Below are 25,990 nucleotides of genomic sequence, written 5' to 3' on the forward strand. Positions count from 1 at the left end.
AAGGCATCCTGAGCATGTGAAAGGTGTTACATAAATGCAAATTTTCTTTTATTTTTTCTCACTCCAGATTTGACACTTGGTCACTTGATACAAAACAATCTTACTTTATGGTGTGTTTACCTTTAGACTTTCTGGCCATAAACGTTCAAGGCAGCTTAAACACATTTCCTACTTACTAGCACAATATTACATTCTGCATTATGTGTTACAATACTGCTGTCATTATAAAGTAACATAATGTCTGAATTAACATGAACAACACTGTATTTAAGTAAACAAATTCAATTGGTGTGCTTTATATGCACAGCAGTGAATTCCATACCATTCATTCCTTAACCCACTGTGGGGGGCGGGGGCGGGCAGGATCATTGTGCTTGCACTCACTGTGGTTCCCAACTGATCAGTTTCCTCAAAATATACAAACCATGAAACCGCTGATGCTCCATATGTAAGGATTGTTGTATACTTTAGTTTAATTATTTCATGAAAAAATGGATTTGTGGACAATCCCAGGCCTTATGTAAAAGAATGGTCCCAATAAGCAATGCACCTCAACATCTTGTTCAAATGCCTTCATGTCAAAGAAACCTTATTTGAGAAATTTAAGCTGTTTATGTCAGGAGTGCTTTGAATTAAAAAGGAATCCTACCAAGTTGATCTCCAATTTACATCCTTTATTGATCATTTTTTGTCACTCTCCCAGACAGACTGCTATTTATTAACTTGTCATTTGATGAGTACAGGCTCTTCAAAACAAGTAACATCTTCAACTGAATTGAAAGCATTTTTTTTTTCAATTCAGAAACCTTTTCAAGCTTTATTTGAAATATAACATTTATAATTTGAAGATAGCCAATGAAATGGGCTTTTTGCTAGTCAAAGCACGTGACAGTTCTTCAAAGGTTTTCACTTTGTTAGCCTGGAAGCAATCACCTCTCGATCTCATGCACTAATCTTCTGAGACTCTTGAAGGTAGTACTCCAGCAGCAAAGTGAAGCAAACGAGGGCTGTACATGTTCTGAAATCTGTTGACACTAATCAAGCAATCGCGGGCTAGCATCTGGACACAAATTGCTCCGAGCAGCAAACCAGCAGTGTTCGCCTCATCAGGTTTAAAGCTGCCCACTAAGTTACTGCGTTCTTTTTGGCGGCAACTGTCTTGAATTGCGACTTCAAATAACATCAGCGTTCTTCCCCGGGCTGCGTGGGTGGTGAAAGGATCGCTAAGGCCCCTCAGCCAATCAGCTTGAAGCAAGCCACGCTGTGAGAACCAGGAAGTGCAGTTTATAGACAAACAGCGCAGGCTTAAAAACACTGATGTGCCCGATAAGATATTGCAAAATGACATGGAGAAAGCAAATTAAAGAGAGGATAAGATTAAAAGACTCAGATAAAAGAGACAGAAAGAAAAAGTTCTAAAAAAATTTAAATTTTTTTTAAATGTCCAAAAACTATTAAAATCAGGAGTAATGAGACGCCACATTTTTAAAAGTTAATTTTTAGTTCCAGAGAGGTTGTTTGGCAGTCATTAATATTTACCACACTGTTGAAACTTAGTTTGGACCTAAAAAAAACTCAGTGTACCTGTTTTATGGCAAAATTAGTTTGTTTCCAGCTGGGAAATGCAGCAAGTTGGCGCTGGTCCATTGATTGAAGCCGCGAGGTCCCTTTAAGGCGAAGTTGACAGATCACCAGCGAACCAGGAAGAGCAAGTTCCCGATTTCTGCGCTTGTCTGCGCATGTGCGGTCACCAGAACTTGCTCTTCGATTTTGCCACGAGCAACAGTGAACGCAGTTAGGATCACCGTTATTTTGAAAGCAATTTCTGGCCCGAGGATTGTAAGTGACATAATTTATGAAGTGACAGACCTTCTGATATCTCCATCCTCTGACACCAACCCATCTGGCTACCTCTGGGGAGAGCAAATTCATTCAGCAGGATATTTCAGTTTAAAATCTGCATTACGTAGCTAAAAGCATCCGAGATCTGGGCATCCTCCCACAATTTATAATGAGGTAACTTTAATAAGATTAATACATAGTGGTGTCACATAGACAGTATGTCTGGAATATACACTTGGCACATTATGCGGTTTATAGTAAGGGCACATTAATACCGAGGTCCATTCATCTTGTGTCAACAGCTGCACTATTGTGCAGTAAAAGAATCAATAAATTTTATTCATGTATTATGAGTTTTCTTACACACTCCTAGACAAGGTCAGTGTTTTCTGATAGGCAATCTTTCTCCGACCTCCAGTCTCCAATCTCTTCATCACTATCTTTCTTGCTGCTTTTTAAAAAAAAATTCAACAATGGTCATTGTTCCTCTGAATTTGCCTTTCTTGTTCCTTCTATGCTCGAAATAATCCATGTGTACTTTCTTCCTCCTCCCTGAATCTTTAGGCCAGAACTTTCAACTTGGGCATGGATGTAAATCAGTCAATCTCAAAAGGGCCGCCAGTTATACGCCCCGCCCAATTTTCCTTTAAGGACAATCAGGCGGGGTTTGTAACGGGAGGCCGATCCGATATTACCTGGTTTACACCCTCAACGAAGTTGAAAGTTCCGTCCTTACCGTGTTGAAATCACAAACTCATCACACTGTACCCTGCTCCAAATCATTCTTCCCGGGTCCTCAAGACTATGGCATTTCTTACTTCCCTCAATCTTTTTTTGCTCATACAACATAAGAACATAAGAAATAGGAGCAGGAGTAGGCCATACGGCACCTCGAGCCTGCTTCGCCATTCAATAAGATCATGGCTGATCTTTGACCTCAACTCCACTTTCCTGCCCAATCCCCATATCCCTTCATTCCCCTAGAGTCCAACAATCCATCTAAATCTCAGACTTGAATATACTTAATGACTCAGCATCCACAGCCCTCTGGGGTAGAGAATTCCAAAGACTCACAACCCTCTGAGTGAAGAAATTTCTCCTCATCTCAGTCTTAAACAGCCTGAGACTATATCCCCTGGTTCTCGACTCTCCTGCCAGGGGAAACAACCTCTCGCCATCTACCCTGTCAAGCCCCCTCAGAATCTTATATGATTCAATGAGATCACCTCTCATTCTTCTAAATTCCAGAGAATATAGGCCCATTCTACTCAGCCTCTCCTCATAGGACAACCCTCTCTTCCCAGGAATTAATCTAGTGAACCTTCATTGCACCTTCTATAAGGCAAGTATATCCTTCCTTAGATAAGGAGACCAAAACTGTACACAGTACTCCAGGTGAGGTCTCACCAAAGGCCTGTACAATTGTAGTAAGACTTCCTTACTCTTGTACTCCAACTGCCCTGCAATAAAGGCCAACACGCCATTTGCTTTCCTAATTGCCTGCTGTACCTGCAAGCTAACTTTCTGTGTTTCTTGTACGAGCACACCCAAATCTCTCTGAACACCAACATTTAATAGTTTCTCACCATTTAAAAAATATTCTGTTTTTCTATTCTTCCAACAAAGTGAATAACCTCACACTTCCCCACATTATACTCCATCTGCCACCTACTTGCCCACTCACTTAACCTGTCTATATCCCTTTGCAGACTCTTTGTGTCCTCCTCACAGCTTATTTTACCACCTAGCTTTGTATCATCAGCAAACTAGGATACATTACACTCAGTCCCTTCATCTAAGTCATTAATATAGATTGTAAATAGCTGAGGCCCAAGCACTGTAGGGTTTTAAAATCCAAGCTAACTGGCTACTAATGCTTACTTTATCTCACCTTCTCTCCTTTGTCTTTAGCCTTGATGGTGTCCAACACTATGGGACTCGGTGCTCCGGCAATGTGTCTCAATTAAACAATAAGAGCCACAAAAAATACATTAGCTTCCCCCACCCCCACCCCCTGCCCCGCACCTCCTTTTCTCTTGGTTTATCCAGAATTACTATTTGAAGAAAAACAGGGAATACTGCTAGTGAACATTCCTCCCTCAACCAACACCACTAAAAAAGAAACAGATTAAGTGATTATTCGTCTCATCGCTTTTTGTGGGGTCTTGCTGTATGCAAAATGGGTACGCAAAATGATTATGTTGTTGAACAGGTGGAGTATGTTTAATTCTTTGAATTATAGTTGCTGATTTTCAGAAGTAACTGAGGCATGGGGAATATACATAGATATAGACATGGATCTTTCGCCTTTGGGATGTGGTCTTGAATCCAGTCCAGAATGATGGGATAAGATCGTGCAAGTAGAAGATGTTTTGAGTTACAGAAGGCAGTTTGGGCTAGCAGTGATTAGTGTATCAGTTCTGGCAGTCTCCTGGCAGTAAGGGGCATTTGGAATGAGTTTGGAGAAGTCTGAACACAGTTCTGAATGAGGATGGGCCCAAACCACAAGCTGAAGATAATTTGACACCAATGAATAGTAAATTGACATCCTCTATCCAGATGCCACAATGATGGCTGGTGTGGAAAGGAGATTAGAAATGATGCACTAGTGCAATAGGAGGGATACTTCAGCAGTTAGTGTCAAGACATAGTTTTAGTCAGTGCAGAAAGATCTTTACCCTGTATCAAACATTGAGTAGAAATGTATTCCATTCCACAACCTCCAACTGTAAGCAGACAATTTATCAAAAATATTATGAAAAAGAACACAAGGCATAAACTTCATTTTAAGTGCTTTCTTAAAATTAAATTCACCAGCCTCTAATGATAGGTAAAAATACCCTTATATTTTTTTCTGCTGTCCTGAGTTGTATTCCCACAGTGACATGTTTCTGGCCTCACAATTGATTCTGAATTACTTTCTTCATTGAACCATGTCTTGTATCCTACCACGCTCCACTGGCTATTGCATTGATACAGCTAAAGAGGTTAACAAGATTAAATCCACTGAGATTTAGTAACCTTTCGCTTTCAAATAGGAAGTTTGTGACTATGGGGAAATCGGTAATGAATGAGTTTGGATCAATATTAAGGAATGAGCTGAATCTGATGAAATATCATGGGAAGAATTGAAAGTGATGTTTGCAGTGAAAGTTCCATTTTCCTTGACATTTGTCTTTTAGGGCTTGAAATGTAAGCATTTTCTCTACCTGACACTCACCCTCCTCCTCCTCCCCCCCCACCCCCGCCCCTGTTGTCCATTAAATCAATTGTTTCAATCTCCAGTACGTATAGTGTTCCTCTGTCCTCTGGGTCCTAATTTCCTATGTTTGCATGTGTAACATACTATGCCTCGTGCCAATATCTTAATTAAAAACTGTTGCACAAAGAAAAAAATGACTTCGATTTTTCTCTTGCCTCTTTCAATCAAAATTTAAATGCATCAAATACTATAATTAAAATGTTTGTTCTTCAAAAAAAATCAGCTATAATTAAAATACATCAGGCATTGCATCACTGAGATGAAAAATGAGAACCTACGCATGTGTATGACTCAGTGAGCAATCATCACTTTAAGACAAGGGGACGGGGGATATATGAACATACAGAAAAGAGGGACAAGAAAAGATCGACTGGTCCAGCCAGTCTATGTGCGTCCTATCATCGACCCATCCTCCAATCTCCTGGAAAGGCAAAAAAAGAGATAAAAATCTTTGGCCAATTTAGGAAAAAACTCTAGGAAATTCCTCTCTAACTCTGAAAGCAATCAAACAAGCTCCGTGACTGACATTCTAATTGCTACTACCCCCATCTACTTTCTATAACTTGAAATGCCTTCCACTTGCAGAAAGTCGTCCAGCTCCCTGTTGAAGACCTCGTGTTCTGGAAAACTGTCCCACAGATTCACGGCTCTTACAAGATCACATCATACTTAAGAATGAGGACCATTCGGCCCATCTTAATTCATCCATCCAGAACAACCGTACATTCTCCCCATTGCATATAGCTGGGGAAGAAATTGGTCAACGCCAGCAGTGAAAGACAGGCTTATAGCAAATCGGCCGTCCGTTTTACACTCTGCCTGACTTTGTCTTCCATTTATTGAATGGACAAGAAAACCGGGCATGGTGTAATATGGACTGTTGATTCGATATCAGCTCGTTTTGCCTGACTGGCATTGATCAATTTCACCCCCGTTGTTTCTTATCTGATTTTAGGGTTTTTGCCTCCACTACTCTGCCTGGAAGTCCATTTCCAAGAGTTGATCATTGCATGAAGAACCACCTTCTGATATCAGTCCTAAAATTACACTTTACTCTGTGTCTTCTTGTCTTCCTCCCACAGTTTAATTTAAAGTAGTTTTTCAGATTAACCTTTTCCATACCATTTACTATGTTATATATTTTAATAAAATCGCTCCTTTCCAGGCTGAAAAGCCCATATCTGTCAAGTCTTCTCATAACTCAGACCCTTCTCCACACAGCCTCCAAAACTGGAAAATCTCCCTTGTTTCTCAGAAACCAGAACTGGACACAGCACTCAAGGTACTGTGACCAGAGCATTTTACAGTCCAAGTCAGTGATCTAAATTAGAACAAGTAGTGGTCCAACACTGAGCCCTGAGACATCCCACTCAGTACTCCCCACCCAGACATATCTTGCCTACCCATTATCTATTGTTTTCTACCCTTAAACCAGTTTCTTATCTATAATTGAGTTTTGCCCCGAATCGCTACAGTTTTGAGCTTAATTGGTAATTTTTCATGTGGACCTTTATTGAATGCCTCGTGGAAGTCTAGGTACACAATGACTTGAGTGGACTTGGGTTGTTACTTCCTCACGGATATCAAGGACGTTGGTCAGGCATGTTGACTGCTGTTTATTAGGTTGTTATTGTTGTACAGGTAATCCTCAAGTTTACTCCTGATTGATGCCATTATTTTATATAGAGTTGATGTAAGGCTAGTGGGTCTGTAGTTGCCTGAGTCTGTTTTGTCACCCTTTTTAAATATGGGCACCGTGTTAGCGTGTTTCCAGTCTACTGGTATCTCCTCAATGCAATGGTCAGTGCCTTGCTCATTTCTCAACACTCTGGGAAAAATACCATCTAACTCTTGGGATTTATTGTTTCAAGCATGTCTAGGACTTCCATCTCATTTATATTAAAGTCTTCAATGTTGCCATTTTGCTCTTTTTTGTGGAAGAGCATGTTGTTCACATGGCACATGGCAGCTGTGGCTCAGTTGGTAGCACTCTCGCCACTGAGTCATTAGGTTGTGGGTTCAAGTCCACTCCAGAGTCTTGGGCACAAGATCTAGGTTTACACTCCAGTGCAATACTGAGGGAGTGCTGCACTGTCAGAGGTGCCGTCTTTCGGATGAGACGCTAAACCAAGGCCCTCTCTGCCCTCTTAGGTGGATGTAAAAGATCCCATGGTAATACATCGAAGAAGAGCAGGAGAGTTCTCCATGGTGTCCTGGCCAGTATTTAGCTCTCAATCAACATCACTAAAAATAGATTATCTGGTCATTATCTCATTGCTGTTTGTGGGAGCTTGCTGTCCGCAAATTGGCTACCGCATTTCCTACATTACAACAGTGACTGCACTTCAAGAGTACTCCATTGGCTGTAAAACGCTTTAGGATGTCCTGAGGTTATGAAAGAAGCAATATAAATGCAAGTTTCTTTTTTCTTTCTTTCATATCTTCCTTTGTCAATACTTTGAGGAAGTAATCATTCAGAATATCCACTACATTGTGCTTATCATCCTTTTCAAGCCCATTTGCATCTTTTAGTATTCTCACCTATTCTTTGATGGTGGTCTTGATATTGTTACACTGAAATTATTTTTTACTTTTATATCATGTCTTTGCAGCTATGCTTTTCTCTAAGTCTCTCTCAGCCCCTTTTTATGTGTTTCTGGATGTTTCTATATTCATTGCAGAAAGTCTTTTTTTCTGTTCTCTCTGCTAGATTGGTAAAGGTCATTTTTCATCTTTATTATAACTTTTAATTTGCTTGTTAATCCATTTAGGGTCACTCTAGGGTCTTAGATGTGTACTTATCCTGCATGCCCTGCATTATTTTTTTAAAGGTGTTCCATTTGTCTACTGTGCAAATGTTTACGAACATCCTCCTCCAATCCACTTATTTCAATTCTTCCCTCATCTCTTTGAATTTAGCTTTTTTAAAATTATAAACCTGGTTCATTTCTGCAAAAAACAAGAACTCCCTGCCATCTAATCTAACTCGACTTTTTATTTCCCATTTTGCACTGAAACTCCCAGAACTCCTTTCTCTATCTGTGCGTCCGAACAAAAACCATTCCCTTCGTCATTTAAAAAAACTTCAATCATGTCCCACTAAAGTCTATATTTCTCTAGTTTAAGAAAAAGCCCCAGTTCTCTGAGCCTGTTATGATAACCAAGTGTCCTAAGATTTGGTATCAATCTGGTGGTCCTCCTCTGCACCTTCTCCAGCGCCTTGCTCTCACCCACCATGTGAGGGGACCAAACCTAAATACCGTCCTCAAGGTGGGGTCATGCCAGTGCTTTAGAAAGAGGAAATATTTCATTTCTGCTTTTGTATTTCACTGTCCTAGCAAAACATCTGAACAACCTATTCCATTAATCTTCACTGAATGAACTTAAACATGCTCACAGATAGCATTCTATCATTGTGTTGATCTAATGCTATTTGTCTTGTTTCTCACTTTGCTGAGAGGGTTTCTTTGAAAGATAGCCCTTGTGGCTTAATAAGGCTCAGCCTCTGTGAGTGCCTGTGTTGCCTTTTGGCACTAGCTGACTTATAAAATTGGAAAACCCAGAGTTAAAGATAAAGTGGACTGCAATTTATAAATAACTGTAACATCTATGGCTGAAATGCAGAACAACATATAATTCAAGTTTCCTAATCTCACTTCTGACAGTCTCTATCAAAAATTGGGTGTCTACAAATTTTGGTGTCAGGAAATCAAACATTCATCTGCCCCGGGTTATTGAAATAGTTCACCTATTTCATTATAAGTTATTAGCAACACATTAGAGCTTCTACTTAATTCCTTTAGTTTTGCATTTACAATTGGATTAAACTACTTTGAACAACATTAAAAGTATCTTTCTGACCTATCTGCCTTAGTTTCACTGTGCCTGTGCTGTTCTGAAGCATTAGGTCCTTTGCCTGTATTTGCAGAATAGCTTCCAGTCTGGGTTATGTTATTGATCCTAACAAATTCTTGTTAGTCAAACATTAGATGTTAAGAATCTGTCACTATGGGCATAGTTTGTGCTCTGCAGTACTTCTGTACAGCTGCAATGTGCTTTAATTTCCATTTTGAAAACTGTGCATAAGATGAAAAACCTTGCATACTGGTCATCGTGACATAATTAAATAATAATAGGCACTGGACATAGCAATTAGCTACAGGTAATAGCTCTAACTCCCATCAGTTAAGTTGAGAATACTTGTGTTGCAGTCATACCGTTCAGCTCATAGCTTACAACAGACACTTTAAAATCTGTAGCACCACAAAAGAAAATGACCTCTGACTCCCACCCCAGCACCCACGTATTATCATACTGTCTGTTCATGAGGAGAGACATTCTAATCTGTCTATAGGATAGTAACATATACTTCCATAGCAGTCTTCACATACAGAGAGACATCTCACAGCGTTTATAGAACAGTAAACAAGCAGTGGACAGTGAGCAGGAAGGAGAAAGGAATGAGAGGAGTTTGGAGGGGACAAAAGCACAATCATACAGAATGGTCTTTGGGAGGCTTTTGAAGGCAGGTATAGAGGTGGCAAGGCAGAGAGGCTGAGGATGAGAGTTCCAGGGGGTGGGGGTATAGTAGCTGACTGACTGGCCACCAATGGTGAAGCAAAGTGGAAAGTAGCATGAAGTAGGCGAAGTAGTGAAGTTGGTGACATGGTGCTGTGTGCAGGGGCACATCACAGGCCATGGGGAGAGTTGAAGGTAAGGACCAGAATCTTCGGGCGCGAAATTGGGCCGTGTAGCACCCGTTGTTTCGGTGCTACACAGCATCTCTGACATCCAAGATGGCGTCTTGGATGCGCACGCACGTTTCCAGCGTGACGTGCGCTGGACGCCATCTTGGTACAGGAGTTAGCACAGGCGCAGATATGGAACGCTGAAATCATGTAGAGTAGGGAGAAAATGGCTTCAATCAGTGTGCAACACAGATTTAAAGTGATGGACACCATTTTGGGACTTAACGCTCAAATCAACACACAGTCTTAACCCCAACCATCTGAACGTGTCTTAGAGTGCCTGGAGCACCCCCCACCAGTGCTATTTAAAGGGACCATGCAGGATTTACAGATTAGTGGCTGGATTATTGCTTCTGGCTGTTGAGACATTTGTAACTGTTTTGGAGGTCTCCTAGACTTCAATACTAGTATGCAGGGACATAGCCTAACATTTAGAGCAAGGACGTGCAGGAGTGAAGTTAGGAAATGCTTCTACATGCAAAGGGTGGGAGATGTTTGGAATGCTCTTCTGCAGACGGCAGTTGATGCTAGCTCACTTGTGAATGTTAAAGAGATTTCTGTGAACCAAGGGTATTAAGGGATATGGGGCTCAGACGGGTATATGGAGTTAGGTCACAGGTCCACCATGATCTCATTGAATGGTGGAACAGGCTCGTGGGGCTAAATGCCACTGCCACTTGCTGCCTCCTGATATGCGCCACCTTCTCCTGCAAGAAAGCGGGACGTGTGTCTGGGTGATGTGCCTGTCATGGTTGAATAGCTGCCAGTGTGTGTGGTCTGTGAGTTGTGGGTGGGCGGCTTGAAACAATGGTAATGTGTAAGGGTGAGAGGAAGCATCTGATTGGAAGAGTTGAGTACTGGTGGAAAGAGTTTGTTGGTATATGGGGGATGGGGGGTCTAGTGCGTGGTGCAGTTGGTAGGAGATGTTACTTGACAGTTGACCTCACTCACCTTGACCACTCATGTCAAAGCATTGAACTTCCTGCACTGTATCCATGTTCATGATGCTGTGCGCCTGGCATAGACTGCGTCCCCTGCTGCCTCCCACTGTCTTTTGAGTATATGTCTGGAGGGCTTCTTGCCCCCCCCTGCGGATATAGGATGTCCCTCCTTCTGTCCACCTCTTGTACCAAGGTCTCTGGTGCATCAGCAGAGAACCTTGGTGCATGCGCTCTCGCAGACCTGGTACCAACTCAGATCGGCAGATTGGTGAGGTCTGGCGTGCAGATTGGAGGATGTGGGATTTAGTAGTGCGCAACCTTTGTTCAATGTTTTAACATAACTCATCAGTGTGTAACCATAGGGATGGGACCTGCATCTGTGCTTTACCTGTGCGATGACTGATCTCCATTCAGACTTCGTGCAGACAGTAGACTGTTATTTTCAGCAAATAACAGATACCAACTACCTTTAAGAGATCTCCAAGAAACATCCTCCCTTTATGAGATTGAGCTCCCTCTGGTGGTGGAAAGTGCAAATTGCATTTATTCAACGAGCAAGGCCTGGAAAGGAAGGCTGATTGCAGGTGAGTCCTCGGGTGGGTCCAAACTTGCGTCCTGCGTTTGCTGGGGCCAATGGGAGTGGGGTAATAGCACATCACGCTACCTGTGCCCAATAAAGGCCCCTATCAAATGTTTCCCCCTTAAAATTCAATTCTGGCACAGGGAGCCAGTGGAGCTTGCCAAGGATGGTGTAATACAAATGTCAACATGAAACATGCACAGTTCCTTACAAGGTTAAGATCCAGGAGTATCGGCCAAGACAATAGGACTTATGAAACAGAAATGGTCACATGCACACGGGAACACACGCACACACGGAAACCTGAAACAAGAATAGAAAATGCAGAAACACTCAGCGGGTCAGGCAGTATCTGTGGAGAGAACAGACAAGTTGTTGTTTTGGGTGTGGATCCTTTGTCAAAACTCTCCACGGGCGCTGAATGTCCTGAGTATTTTCTGATTTTTAATCTGAGGATACGCTGTTTTACAGCAATATGGCATTATCAACAAAGTATGGTGAGGAACATGTTACAAGAAGTAGGTGTGACATTTACAGGTAATGTATGCTACACAAAGGACTTTAACATATATAGAATCATACACCATAGAAGGAGGTTATTTGGGCTATCATGCCTGTGCTGGCTCTTTGAAAGAGCTATCTAATATATAACCCTGGAGAAGTTCTGATGGGGGATGGTAGAACAGAGTACCAGCCCTTTTTAAACGTTGCTGACAATGGAGGAAAAAAATCAATTGGCCAGAATGTGGAAAGCAGTGTTAAGGGAAGCTGTGATTTTCAGAGCTGTAAGCTGATACGTTTCTTGCTTTGTATTGCTGAGGTTAGGAAAGCTGGAGGCTCTGTTTAAATAGCATTTCCTAAAGTTGCCACTACAACCAAATCAATATCCTGGTTTAATTAGATCCATTTGATTTTGCTTTACAGTTCTTCTCTAGTCAGTCTTGAAGCATCTGTGTCATCTGCTTTCTTGTTTGTATGCAAGAAAATCAATGACAGCAGACAGTCTGGAGGGGTGACATCATTGTCGAAGGAAAACCATGCTTTGCTGTTCCAAATTTCATTAGACTGTACTTACTCATAATGTTAAGCAGTATACAAAATCCCCTGCAGTTTTGATTGTATTTCTTTATTGGTGATAACTTTTTAAAGCTATACCACGTGCAGATTTGTTAACAGCAGGTATGCCCATTTGTTTTGCCTTACCTGAGTTATCTCTCTCAAGATGGCAACCAGATGAGTAGCAATTGCTTTCCATGACTCGTTACCAAGTGAGTGATGGTTGAAAAGCCTCAGTTCCTTTAATGTTGCCCTATACATGCCTGCTATGGGACTTTCCTGCTGGCAGTTACAGCAGCAGTATGACTGCCCACAGTTACCACTGCAACAGTGCCCAGGCACGGCTGCAAATTGTCCGCAGCAGAGCTTACACTCATCAGGTAACGACTCATGGGCAGCAATTGCAAGGCACTGTCCTCTCATCTGGTTACCAAATTGAGAGTGAAATAGCAATACTGGAAGGCATTGGAATACCCCCTGTTTTGTGCAGCACTGGAAAGTTGTAAGCCAGTCTCTAAGCAAGGAAGTTAGCAGTAATCCAATGTTCCCATTAGGCCAGTGGATGCTGGTCTTCTTACGTTTACCTGAGGCAAATATTTGGACCTCGGGTCCAAAAGGGAAGGTATATAGAACACAGCATTTGGTACAGAGTAAATGATACGTTGGACCAAATAATAACTAACCGCCAGGGCAAGCCAATCACTCCCAACAGACTGCCTGGAGGACATGACCTGGCAGTCATTCAGATGAGATGTTAAACCGAGGCCCCGTTTGCCATCTCAGGTGGACGTAAAAGACCCCATGACACTATTTCAAAGAAGAGCAGGGAGTTCTCCCTGGTGTCCTGGCCAATATTTATCACTCAACCAACACCTAAAACAGATTACCTGGTCATTATCACATTGCTGTTTTGTGGGATCTTGCTGTGCCCAAATTGGCTGCTGCATTTCCTACATTACAACAGTGACCACACTGCAAAAAAAGTATTTAATTAGCTGCAAAGCACTTTGAGACATCCTGAGGTCGTGAAAGGCGCTATATAAATGCAAGTCTGTCTCTCTTTTGTGGGTAAGATCCAATTGGTACAATTTGACATTACAATGTTGAATTTCCTCCCACCAGAGCAAAATACTTAAAATGTGGTAGATTTTCACAGTTTACGTTGAATCTGAATAGTCCTTCCAATTTAGATTAATAGCAAATCTATTTATTGGTTATTTATGCTGCTATATGGAACAATTAGAGCAGGCTAATCAGCCCTGATTCTCACTCAAACTGATGTTTCAACACAGCAGCATCCTAAGATGCAAAAATAAATTATGCTGTCAACTAATCTTAAAATAAATCTAAATCAAAACATTTAGCTGGTCCCTGTGCACCTGCCTATTCTCCACACTGCACAGATTCATTCAGCCCACAAACAAATTGTAATTTATAATATTTCCGCCTCCCTGAAAAATTGTATCTTTTAATCTGTTATTTTGAAAAACTGCTACTTTCCCTCCATACTTGTTGCAGAGAATTGTTTTCAGAATTATTAAGTACTGCTGCCATCTGTAGGGTTTATTATTTTTTTTTAAATTCCCTAGAACCTGTGGTAAAACCTGGAAGATGCTCAAAGCCAGGTTATGTATAAGTCACTCCTATTATTTTGATTTTCATTCTCATCTTCTGCCATTTCCACCTGTCACCATAGATCTTCCTCCGGCAAAGAGGGCAGGATGGCTTGGGTCACTGATCTCTCTGCAACTACCCTCACTCTGTCGTACTGTGATCGCTCAGTAAAAGATGTGGCTCAAGATCAATGATTTGGATGATATTAGCTTTCCCTTTCCACCTGTACATCCTCTTTTCCTTTCCATATGGAACTCTTGCAGTCCCATTGGAGAAATAATTCAACGATTCCCAAAGTAAGGCAAATGGGAGTTAGTGAGGGTCAGCCCTGTCACTCAAACACGCCATCATCTGGTTGGAAGCCAAGTGATTCACCACTTGAGCAACTGCCCTCTGGTGCAAGTCACAATTTGGATCATTTTCAAATCCAGCTAGAAGGATCGATGGACAGCAACAGATTTCTTCCATTACTGATGTTCACACTGTTCACTACATCTGTCTAACACTCAGAAAACAGATGCTCTCTGATTAAGAGACATTTTAATGTGGAGTGAAAGAAAGTTAGCAAGACGTCTCATTATAAAAATCCATTGCACATTCCAAACTTTGATTGCAGCATGTTTTTTGAACAAGACTATTTGAAATAATACAATGAAAAACAGCGATTTCAGCATAATTTAAGGAACCACTTAAGGAAAGCAAATGATTTCCTGGTTTGCGTAATCACGAGTACTTCAGAATATAATAACACAGTTTAGTAACAGCTTATTCCTTTGAACAGGTAGTAACGGTATGCTGGAGGCAGAGAAGGAAACCATTATCCAAACTAAAAGGTTCAACTATTTGCATTTTCAAGCATTAGAATAAAGTGAAGATTTATTCTTTTGTGTTGTCTATTAAGCTGGAACATATAGTTACCAAATCTGACACCAGGCAAGTGAAGATCACACAGCTGAAAGAAAGTCTAAAGAATCCCCTTGTACATTAAGTACTGAGAACCTTGAAATATATGTTTTTTGCATGCTCAATATTGTTGAGATCACACTGCTATAAATAAGTATATTAACATTGAAAAAATAGGTTCTATTTTCTGATATACAAACTCTTTCAGCCTTAGGAGTGAAATTCATTGAAAAGGACTGCAGTGAATGGTGTATTTGTGTCTGAGAGAGGACTGAAAACATTATCTATGAGCACCACATATCACTTCATAGATTATAGTATTTAAACACTTGGTAAAGTATTTCTATTTGACTTTTTTTATATAATGTTTTATATGACAATAGAATAGGTGGACGAGCCTCTCAGCTCTGCAGGACAAGGCTGCCTTATCGGGTATAAAAGATCAAAGTCCATCATCAATTCTGCTCCTTTGACACTGATTCTATCCTCCTACCTGCCTTCTCATTCATACTGATATCTTGGTATCATGGGTTGTGGTTTATCCCCAACACATTCTCCATCACCATTGCTTGCTCTGCCTCTATCACAGCTTCTCTGCTGCTGAAACCCTTAATTTGTCAATTTGTCAATTCCAGATTCAATTATTCCAAGGCGCTCCTTGCTGATCTTTCTTTGTCCATGGTCCATAATCTCTAATTTATCCAAAATGTAGCTACCCTTCTCCTATCCAACACTAATTCCCACTCACCCATCATTCCCATCCACATGGCCCCCTGTCCCCCAACACATTGAATTAAAATCCTCATCGCTATTTTCAAATCCCTCCACAACCTCACTCCAGCATATCTCTGCAATCTCCTCCAGACTCATTTTATCTCTTGCATCCTTCGGTCTTCCGACTCTTGCCTCCTGTGCCTACCCCTTCTTTACCTCACTATTAGTGGCAGAGCTTCGAGCTGCCGAGGCCCTGCTCTCTGTAATGTCTTCCTTAAATCTTTCTGCCTTTCTACTTCACTTTACTCCTTTTAAAAATTTTCTCGACCCACCTTTTTGCCCAACCCTTCCACCACTTTTCTTAAACACTTTATACCCATTTCCATTCCTCTTACTGCTACTCTGTAAGGTGCTTTGACAATTGGTACATTGAAGGTGATGTATATAAATGCAATTTGTTAAACGATTTTTCTAATTAAATTTTACTAGTTTATCAGTATCATCTGTTGTTGGTCTCCTCTTTCATACCGAATACTTCTTTTCCCTTGAACAACTCTTGGCTCCTGACAAAACCCAAGTTAATTCAAGACTTGGAAACTGCTCCCATATCTGGGGAGGTTCTTCTAGCACCTCTCTCACGTTCCTGGACTGGATACTGAAAACAGCTTATCATGATAGGTGATCCTTCTCTCAGCTCCAGCCAACAACCTCTTTCCATCACAATATTTCTTGTCTCTGTCTATTGTATCAATACTACCATGGCCATTTCTCCTCTGCACTTTACTCTTGTTCCTCCAAAATCCTAAATATGTTATCCAACAGACTCTTCCTTCTCCTCTCATCTCCATTGTGCTGTAGTCAATTCATCACACCATCTCCTACTGTAACATTCTCCTAAATACTCCATTTATTTTATAAGATTACTTCTGATAGTAAACAATACAGTGCCATTACTGCCAGACAGACAAAAGTCATCCTTCTAGAAGGGGTATTGCTGAGTGTCTCTTCATTATTGGGTGGCAATGGTGGCAAGAGTTAATAGCTGCTGCTGGCAGCACTTGCCCAGATCTTCCACCTTGGGTCTGATTGAGGTTGGACTCTTGCTATTGCTGTTATGAACAGGCCTTCCCCAAAAATTGGGGATGGTTCAGGTCAGACCTACTGTAAGTAATATACTTTTACTGTTCGAGTCCTTAATGAAAAGGTTGCAAGGTGGTTTGTTCCAAAGTATAATGGCTTTATTAAGAAGTTATAACAAGTAACAAAAGAGATTAACATACAAGAGTACAATCAAAGATGCTGATAAGATGACTACAGCCTGACAAAATTGATCACTTTCCAAGACTTTGAAGTGCACTTTCGAAGGTCTTGATTGATTGAGCAGTCCAGACCTGCTCTGAGAACATTCTAAAGAATGTACCAAAAAGCAACCAATTTTATACACTTTTTGAGACAGTTAGCTCTATATGGGCTTTCCATCGATCATCCCCTCTGTCTCATGGGGCTACTATCAGTCCTACTCCCTTATACACACAACATTTGGCTTTACCACCTCCGTCATGATTAGTTGCCTCTGAGATGCCACTAACTTATCTCCAAGCGAAACATAACACAGCCAGAGACAACTCCCCTTCTCTAGCTGATACACAAGGCCATGAGAATGGTGCCAGGTGCATAATTACCAAAAGGAGGCCTTCTCTTTCACAAGGTCATAAAAAGTTTGTTTTGGATAGACAGAAAGCCTTTGTTCACAGCAAAACTGACATCATGCTTTTCCCTTACAAGGTTTACAATATTATACAGAAAGCTTGTCAAGTACTTTTCTTACATCTACAAAGTGTTTACAAACTGTGCATGGGTTTGCAACTTCGGATCAACCAAGCTTGCATAAATTTCACACTTTCACAGTCGATCTGCTGTTGCTAAATTTGCCACCCGGTGTAAACAGAACAAATTCTGCAGCAAGCAAACTGGGTTATATTAAAGATCTACTTCCACTGGTATTAGTCTTTCTGTCTTCCCACAGTTTACAAATTTTTAAAACTTAAAGTTTCCCAGCACTGAATAACTACTGGAAAGAATTTACGGGGCTATGGGGAAAGAGCAGGGGAGCGGGACACATTGGATAGCTCTATCAAAGAGCCGGCACAGGTACAATGGGCCTAATGGCCTCCTTCTGTGCTGTAACGTACTATGACACTTCTTTACATCCTTCATTCTCTCTTCCATTCACTTTCATGGGTTCTTGGTCCTTCTTCTAAGCTGCTTATTTTTTTAATGATAATCAATTTTGTTTTTACTCATTATTATTATTATTATTATTATTAAGTGGCTCTGAGTATGTAACAAACCGTGGGGCAATTTCTTTGCTTTCAGCAGATGTGTTGGACTAATCATGACGGAGGTGGTAAAGCCAAATGTTGGTCTAGTTGATGCATGAGGTATTCATGAGGTATTATGAATGAATTGCTGCAAATTAAGTGAGTGGTATTCAACAGTTGATTGCCAAGAGTCACTGCAGTCAGAATATATTTATACCATCTAACTAAGACTTGCCTTTTGGTCCATCTAACACGTGGAAAAAAGTAGGCTGCAAACTCTCGCCCTTTTTTTTTATTGATAATCGAGCTGAAAGTGCAAAGCTATCGCATGTAACATTACCAAAGTTGGAAAAACTAAGATAAATCAAGAAGCAGTTATTAGGACAATTTAAAATATATTTACCATATGATGTAATACTGAAGAAATGCATATGTTTTGTGCTATTTGAATGTGTTAGAAACTGTTGAACCTTCCTTCCTAATTCATATTCTATTTATGATGCACAAAATGCTTTTGTGAAAGGAATGTTTTTGTAACCTAAGAAAAATCAGTTAAAACTGCTCCATGACGTGACTGTGATTTAATTCCTTGTCACAGTCATATAATTACCACAGACCAATGAGCAATCACATTTTCAGTCATGTTCACATTGACCAATCACAACTCAAACCCAGTGAACCTTGGTTACCATGGAAATGGTCACGTGATCACCAAGACCAATGAGCCATCAGTTTACTAACAGAAACTGACTGAATCCCTGTACCTACCTGAGCTACCTTTATCAGTATTAGTGCAGAGCACATCAACAAAGCAATGAATGAAATCAGGTCAGTTACATAATTTGTTGCAGCCAATTAGATTGCTAGAAAACGATATAAACAATGTCATGTGATTGCGAGTGGCCAATGAAATTGCTGACATGTGAAAAGTCACGTGATTATTAATGACCAATGAGGTCACCAGAAAGTATAAGTCACATCATCTGTCTCATTGAATATTATTGATCGATGTAACTGCTCAAAGTGGTGAAACACTAATGTTTTATATTACAGTTACAAATTTTCGAGTCGCTTAAATATTCTCTTGGGTTCAACGGCACTGGTCATCCCCACAAGTGGTCCCTGCATCTTTGTGTTAGGAGAGCACCTGTACAGCCTAATATCTAATCATATAATTGCACAACCCAATTTGTTTGTTACAGGATGTTTACACTGTGTGGCAGATTTAGCAACAACAGAGCAACTGTGAAATTTGCGCACACTTGGTTGATCACAGCCCCAACCCGCTTGTGATCTGAGCTGTGTATCATATAACTGGGGTAGAAATTTGTCTAAGTCTATTATTGGTCCCACCACCGGTGTTGCACAGTAGGCCCAAGGCCGTTCCAAAATTGAGCCTCGGGTCTCATTAACATTATCTAGATGCGCTGACAACACCTAGCGCCCCTCCATAGGCAGCTCGTCCATTTGAAGATGATGAATTTCAGGCTTCTTGCCTTATCTACAGCGGCCTGGAGGGGTGGGGGTGGAGTGGCAACTGTGGGGGGCGGGGGGGCGATTTGTTTTACTCCAGCTCCTCCTGACTCTGCAGGAACAATTTTTTAAAGTTTTCTTTTAAAAACACACGCTGAAGAATCCTGAGCGGAGCAGGCCCAGTTCCTGGGTGGTTTTGGAATTGGAGTGGGAGGGGAGGTCATTGCTAGGAATGCTCTGGGTGAAATCCAGTAATTAAAGTGGAACCAAGCGAGAGCAGTCCATGGATCTGAACAACAGAGGTGAAGCATTGAAGGAGGATTTTTTTTAAATATTCATTCTCGGGATGTGGGTATCACTGGAAAGACTGGCATTTGAGAAGGTAGAGGTGGGCCTTCTTCTTAAATCGCTGCAGTCCGTGTGGTGAAGGTACTCCCACAATGCTGGTAGGTAGGGAGTTCCAGGATTTTGACCCACCAATGATGAAGAAATGGTGGTATATGTCCAAATCAGGATGATGGGTGACTTGAAGGGAAACTTAGATGTGATGGCTTTCCCATGCACTTGCTGCCCTTGTCCTTCTAGGTGGTAGAGGTCGCGGGTTTGTGAGATGGTGCTGAAGAAGCCTTGGCGAGTTGCTGCAGTGCATCTTGTAGATAATGTACACGGCAGCCACGATATGCCAGTGGAGGAGGGGGGTGGATGTTTAGGCTGTGTGGTGTAATCAACTGTGTGGAAGGCTGCAGAGAGGTCAAGGAGGATGAGGAGGCAGAGAACGTTGGTTGTGATTTTGGCTTGGGCTGTTGTGGTGTTTTGGGAGGGGTGGAACCCGATTGAAGAGATGGAAACCGAAAGTTGCAGGAGAAGTGGGCACAGATCTGGGAGGCAACAATGTGTTCAAGGACATTCAGACGGGCTTTGATGAAGTGCCACATAAGAGACTCATGACAAAGGTAAGGGATTGTGGAGTCAGAAGCCAGGTAGCAGAATGGATTGAAAGATGTCTACGAAACAAAAAATACAGGGAAGGAGTTAAGGGAAGTTTCTCAGATTGGCAGAAAGAGGGAAGTGGTGTCCCGCAGGGGTCTGTGCTGGGACCACTGTTGTTTACCATATACATAAATGAATTGGAGGTATGGTTTTGAAATTTGCAAATGATACAAACTTTGGAGTCTAGCTAACAATGTGGACCAAAGTACAGGATGGCAGGCTTGCGAAGTGGATGGATAAATGGCAAATTAAATTCCATAGAGCAAAATGTAAGGTGGTTCATTTTGGTAGGAGGAATAAGAAGGTCATTTATTCCTTGGAAGGTAAGAAACTAAATGGAGTAGAGGAGCAAAGATTTCTGGGGACACATACATAAGTCGCTAGAAGTAGCAACTCAAGAAGTTGCTAAGGCCATAAAGAGTGCAAATGGTAATGTTAAATTATTTAGAACCATGGAGTACAGATAACAAGTAACAAAAGAGATTAACATACAAGAGTACAACCAAAGATGGGGCAGGGGTGGAGGTTTCCTTGTGAGGCCTGAGGTAAGAGCTCCTCACCCTCAAGGAGTGCTAAAAGGAGCTGATCTTCAGCACTTAACTTAGGCAGTTGCTGCCTCCCACCTCAGACCTGCTGCTGGACAGCTGACAGCTCTGGCCTCCCCCTGACCTATCGTTAAGTTTAAGTCATGATGTAATTGGGCCGCGACTTTTGAATGTTAATGAGGCCCCCTGCCTGCCTTTTGCAGGAGCCTCGTCGATGGCCTGATTTGGGTTTGTGAAAATTTAAACGGACGGGAATTGGGTCGAGTTGGGGTCGGCTTGCTTGATCCCGATATTTTAACCATCTCCCCCCCCGACCCCCTCTTCTGCCCATCGGGTCGGGGGGGGGGTGGTTAAAGTCGAGGCCAAAGTGCTTGTTCGTTCCTGACTGAGGCATCTGCTCCAAAACTTATTGCTGAGTTCTTAAAATGTGAAGAACCACATTTTATCAGGTCACCAAATAAAGGAAGTAATTTTTAAAAAATTACCTCGATTACATAAAACTGGAGAGCATTATACGAACCACAAACACTGCTGAATTTTTCAATGTAAGTTATTTTGAAAGATTATGTTGTATTTATTTTGTAGTACCTTGGATTTTTAAATGGCTTTTTCAAAATCTCTAACAAAATAAAAACATCAACCATTTATTCCACTTCCACATTATTTGAATCATTTTCTTTTTGAAAATGGTACACATTTTATTGCAGTAATGTAGATGGAGATTATCACTGAAAGATTTATCTTATTCCCACCCAACATCCCCACACAAGTTTATTTTCGATACAAAACTAGATGGGAAAGTAAACTGTGAGGAAGACACAAAAAGTCAGCAAAGGGATATAGACAGGTTAAGTGAGTGGGCAAGAAGGTGGCAGATGGAGTATAATGTAGGGAAATGTGAGGTAGGAAGAATAGAAAAACAGAATATTTTTTTAATGGTGAGAAACTATTAAATGTTGGTGTTGAGAGAGATTTGGGTGTCCTTGTACACGAAGCACAGGAAGTTAACATGCAGGTATAGCAAGCAATTAGGCTGAGTCATTGAATATATTCAAGGCTGAGTTAGACAAATTTTTGATCAGCAAGGGAGTCAAAGGATATGAGGAACAGGCGGGAAAGTGGAGTTGAGGCCAGAATCAGATCAGCCATGATCTCATTGAATGGCGGAGCAGGCTCAAAGGGCCAAATGGCCTTCTCCTGCTCCTATGTAATTAGGAAGGCAAATGGCAAATGGCCTTTATTGCAAAGGGGTTGGAGCACAAGAATAAGGAAGTCTAACTGCAATTGTACAGGGCTTTGGTGTTTAGAAGAATGAGAGGTAATCTCATTGAAACATATAAGATTCTGAGAGGGCTTGACAGGGTAGATGCTGAGAGGTTGTTTCCCCTGACTGAAGAGTCTAGAACTAGGGGGCATAGTCTCAGGATAAGGGGTCGGCCATTTAAGACTGTGATGAGGAGAAATTTTTCCACTCAGAGGGTTGTGATTCTTTGGAATTCTCTACCCCAGAGGGCTGTGGATGCTGAGTCGTTGAGTATATTCAAGGCTGAGATAGATAGATATTTGGACTCTAGGGGAATAAAGGGATATGGGGATCAGGCGGGAAAGTGGGGTTGAGGTCAAAGATCAGCCATGATCTTATTGAATGGCAGAGCAGGCTGGATAGGCTGTATGGCCTGCTCCTGCTCCTATTTCTTATGTTCTTATTTTCCACTAGTGGTCACTGAAAAGAGCTCACGAGTGGCAACCCTGGATGATACAGCACCTCCCAACCCGGGGCTACTGAGCACAGTCATACTGTCACACTGGCTGAGATCAGCTAACTCAGCACCGACTGGCAATTAAATCTGGTGTTAGCTTGGCTTGGTTGGTAACATTCTTGCCTCTCAGTCAGAAGATTGTGGGTTCCAGCCCTACTTCTGTACGTGAGCACAGGGGGCAATGTTTTCTGAGACATTGTGCCATCAGTGGGGCTTCAGATGCAGTGGGATTCTCACTGGACAATTGTAGGTGCATTGCCTGCAATTTTCAGTTCATTGATTCAATGGACAGAAAATCCAAGGCAGTGAGTGTATGTTTTTCCAATAAGCTGCCTGCTGCATGTTGAGCCCTGCTGTTGCACAGGGTCCCCAGATAGTTTTGCCTATAATCTTTTGTCCATAATCTATATTGGCATTTCATTGCTATATTGAAGGAGTGAATGCAATCTTAAGAGAATGCTGTGTTGGTGAATGTGTCATCATTCGGATCAGGGATGAAACCTGCTTGTTCAGTGGATGTTAATGATTTCATGGCACTATTGAAGGAGAGCAGGGAGCTTTCCTCGGGTCCTGGCCAACATTCCTCCTTCAGTCAACACAGACTAACTGGTCATTCATCTCATTGCTATTTATGGGATCTTGCTGGCTGTGTAATAGTTGCCACATCTGCCTACATACGAGTCGCCGCTGTATTTTAAAAGTGCTTCGTTGGGCGTGAAGTGCTTTGGGATCTTTCTTTGTTATATGATAATTAGTTATAAAATGCATTTTTTTCTTTTCTGGAGCCCCTCTGGCCTCCATGGTTCAGTACCACACCTGGTGATATGTTTACCCACTATGATATCAGGAGCGCTTGATGAAAATACATAATTTATAATTAATTTATTTAAATTGGTCAACTGTACACAAAAACATGAGAAATAGGAGCAGGAGTAGGCCATACGGCCCCTCGAGCCTGCTCCGCCATTCAATCAGATCATGGCTAATCTTCTACCTCAATTCCACTTTCCTGCCCTATCCCCATCTCCCTCGATCCCCTTAATGTCCAAATATCCATCGATCTCAGTCTTGAATATACTCAACGACTGAGCATCCACAGCCTTCTGGGGTAGAGAATCCCAAAGATTCACAACCCTCTGAGTATTTGCAGCTGAATCTCTTCTAGGGAAGTAACAGACAAGCACAGAATCTTCTAGAAACAGAAAGGAGCACCATCGGCAACAAAAGGCCAGTGAAAGGTTATAGAAAAGAAAGAATACAAAAATGGAACAGAATTTGTCTTCAAAATAGCAGAATAAAGGATCGAACTTCTGAGAAGATTTCAAATATCTGCTTTCCAAAAAGTAAACCACCAATAAAACTTTTTAAGCTGAAGAACCTTAAATAGCACTTACCTTAGGGAACTGGAAACTTTAGGAAGGTATTAGGCTGTCAAGTTGATGATTTCATAATAGCACTGAGAGATGGAGGAGCAATTTAGAGTCTTTCTGCACTGACAGAAAGAGTTCAGAATTTAAAATGTTCCTCTAATTGCAGGTGGCATAGCCAAGTAACATGCAGTGGCAGAAATTCAGCAGGGATTTGGTGAACTGAAAAGACAAAAGGAGATTAAGGTGCCTGCTGGGAAGACAAACAGAAGTGTGTAAGAAATTGACAGGTTTGGAAAAGGCATGTAGAGTCAGAGGGTAATTAATTAGTTTGGAAATAAGAGTGAAATATTAAATAAAGGGCAAGATAGACAAACAGACCAAAAAAATTTAAACAATAATGGCAAATCGGATCTTTCATAAGATTGAGGAAATGTTTTCCAGTCCAGGACATTGATAAAGACTGCATCCAGTCCTGCTGCGGGTCACTATCTAGAAATGTGCTTCATTACAGTTTACTGTTTTAGGTCATCTTATTATTTTGCCTTTCAGTTTTAATTTGAAGCAATGGAATTTGCAAATTCCAATAAAACAATAGAGCTGGAAGCAAATCAGCTTCAAATGCTGGACAAGAGGGTTTCTGTCAAGGAAGACTGTCAGTTTGCAATCGCTGCTGTGGGATCTTTAACATCCAACAAAGAAAGTAAGTAAGGCCTTGCTTTAGCATTTTGTCAAAAAGACAGCAACTGAAAATGAAGTGACTGTCAACATTGGCAAGGGGGTCACATACTATAAATATCCCTTGGCAGACCCGGAGCCCACAGTGTTCTCATCCAGAAGCTGTGAATCAAAAGATGTAATCAATGAATCAAATGACTCCTATCCAAATTCAAGTTTCAGTGCTTTTATGGTAGAGGCTATACATTAAAATTGTGCTATGGTTTACACGTTGAGGATGGGTGAAGCCCAATTCTTCAATTCTTTTCCCTGGTGCGGCATACAAATGCAAAACTGGGAAAGCATCCCAATCTGGTACTTATGTTTCCAATGGAAGCACAGGAGCAAGGAACTTTTGTGCTTCAGAAAGGAAGGGCGATGGTTGACATATGGGGAGGTGTTCGCTTTCTGCAAGCAGCACTGCAGTTTTCCTTCTCTGGGCATGTGCAAGACATATTTCCAATTCTCTGCTTCGAGCAGGTTTATGTCAATCTTCATTGCTCTTTTTTTCACCAGTGAGTAAAGCAAAATAATTTACACATAGATTCCCAGATTTCCATTCGGATACAATGCAGCCATAAATTCAAAAACAAAAAAAAAATCACAATTTTACAAGCATGGGAGGAAGGACATTTTATTTGTGCTGATTTCTACCTTTTATCACCTTGCAAATAACAACAACAACTTGCATTTATATAGCACTGTAAAAACGTCCCAAGGCGCTTTACAGGAGTGATTATCAAACAAAATTTGACACGGAGCCACATAAAGTGATATTAGGACAGGTGACCAAAAGCTTGGTCCAAGAGGTAGGTTTTAAGGAGCGTCTTAAAGGAGGAGAAAGAGGTAGAGAGGCGGAGAGGTTTAGGGAGGGAATTCCAGAGCTTAGGGCCAAGACAGATGAAGGCACGGCCGCCAATGGTGGAGCGATTAAAATCGGGGATGCGCAAGAGGCCAGAATTGGAGGAGCGCAGAGATCTCGGAGGGTTGTAAGGCTGGAGGAGGTTACAGAGGTAGGGAGGGGCAAGGCCATGGAGGGATTTGAAAACAAGGATGAGAATTTTAAAATCGAGGTGTTCCCAGATGGGGAGCCAATGTAGGTCAGCTAGCACAGAGGTGATGGGTGAACTGGACTTGGTGCGAGTTAGGATACGGGC

This window comes from Heptranchias perlo, chromosome 10 (assembly GCF_035084215.1).
Source record: "Heptranchias perlo isolate sHepPer1 chromosome 10, sHepPer1.hap1, whole genome shotgun sequence".
NCBI classification, from domain to species: Eukaryota; Metazoa; Chordata; class Chondrichthyes; order Hexanchiformes; family Hexanchidae; genus Heptranchias; species Heptranchias perlo.